Source organism: Hyaena hyaena, unplaced genomic scaffold (genome assembly GCF_003009895.1).
Source record: "Hyaena hyaena isolate Hyena2069 unplaced genomic scaffold, ASM300989v1 scaffold_979, whole genome shotgun sequence".
Classification (NCBI taxonomy): Eukaryota; Metazoa; Chordata; class Mammalia; order Carnivora; family Hyaenidae; genus Hyaena; species Hyaena hyaena.
Window position 1 is genome coordinate 37576 of NW_024081613.1, and position 1503 is coordinate 39078.

Genomic DNA, 1503 nt, shown 5'->3' on the forward strand with positions numbered 1-1503 from the left:
GGATTTAAGAATTAAGAATCCTTAATTCCTTATGAAAACTAAGAAGTAAGCAACTCTGGACTGTGTTACTAAGCTAGCCTTCTGTCGATTGGAAAAATTATAAATACATTTCATAATTTTTAGCAGTATATACTCCCTCATAGTAAATTTTCCAAAAGAAAAACATGTTTCCTAATAGACCCAAATATCTTTAGTTCTTATGTAAAAGGAAGCCAAAGGTGGACAAACCTGTGCTCTATAGTTAATGCTTCAGTTATTTGAAAATGATCTGGTTAGTCTTCAAATATCCAGATCATTTAATTTATCTCAGTGTAACTTCAAGTTATCAAAAAAGATTTGGAAACTATTTTTTTAAGAAGCTGTATTCCCAACGTAGGACTCAAATTCACAACTCTGAGATCAAGAATCAGATACTCCACCTACTAAGCCAGCCAGAGACCCTTGGAAACTATTTTTAAGTAGACATACCATACAACATAAATGTTGTTGGAAAGTTTATTTAAAATTTTTTATCTTACTCTTTTCAATATACTCCTTCTTAAAAATTATCACAATTTCAGGGCGCCTGGATGACTCAGTCAGTTAAGCATCCGACTTCAGCTCAGGTCATGATCTCAAGGTTCATGGGTTCAAGCCTCACGTCGGGCTCTGTGCTGACAGCTAGCTCAGAGCCTAGGGGCTGTCTTCAGATTCTGTGTCTCCCTCTCTCTCTGACACTCCCCTGCTCATGCTGTCTCTCTCTCTCTCTCAAAAATAAGTAAAACATTAAAAAAATAATTATCACAATTTTACAAGACATCAAACAGCTAAACATCATCATTAGTTATCTTTCTTGCTGACAAATTCTGTAACAGATATAATGTGAGCTTATTTGTCTTTTAGCAAACCTAAGGTAGAATAAAAGTAATATGTTTAATGCTGATAACCCTAAAGACATGCCTGATTTAATTGAACAAATAAACTTTAGCTAGCTTTTATTTACCAAAGATTCTCTTAATTCATGCAAAATGAAAACCACTGGGTTTGTTTCTATATTTCTGGGAGTAGGCTTGATTTATATATACTTGTTTACAGTAAGCCAATTAAATAGAGCTCTTTACTAATTAATTTTGGAAATGCCATCCAGAGGTAGAAAAAAAAATCACACATCTCTGACATACCTACATAGATATAAACATATAGATGGACATAAAGGAGATCTTATAGCTTTTGTTTAAAACTTTCAGTAATGAGACAGATATGAAGATGGAAAGCTCACTAATTTACAAAAGGACAGTTAGATCAAAACTATATTTCCAGCAGATGGAGTGAGTAAGATGGAGTGACTTAAGATTACCTGCTCAGATAACTTTTTACTAATAATTGTGAAAGAGACTTTCAAGGTTTTTCATGGGACTAGCTTTCAAATTAATTAACCTTTCCTTTTTCCCCCCTCTCCTTTCTTCTTCTCCTTCCTCCTCCTCCTCCTTCTCCTCCTCTTCCTCCTCCTCCTCCTTCTTCTTC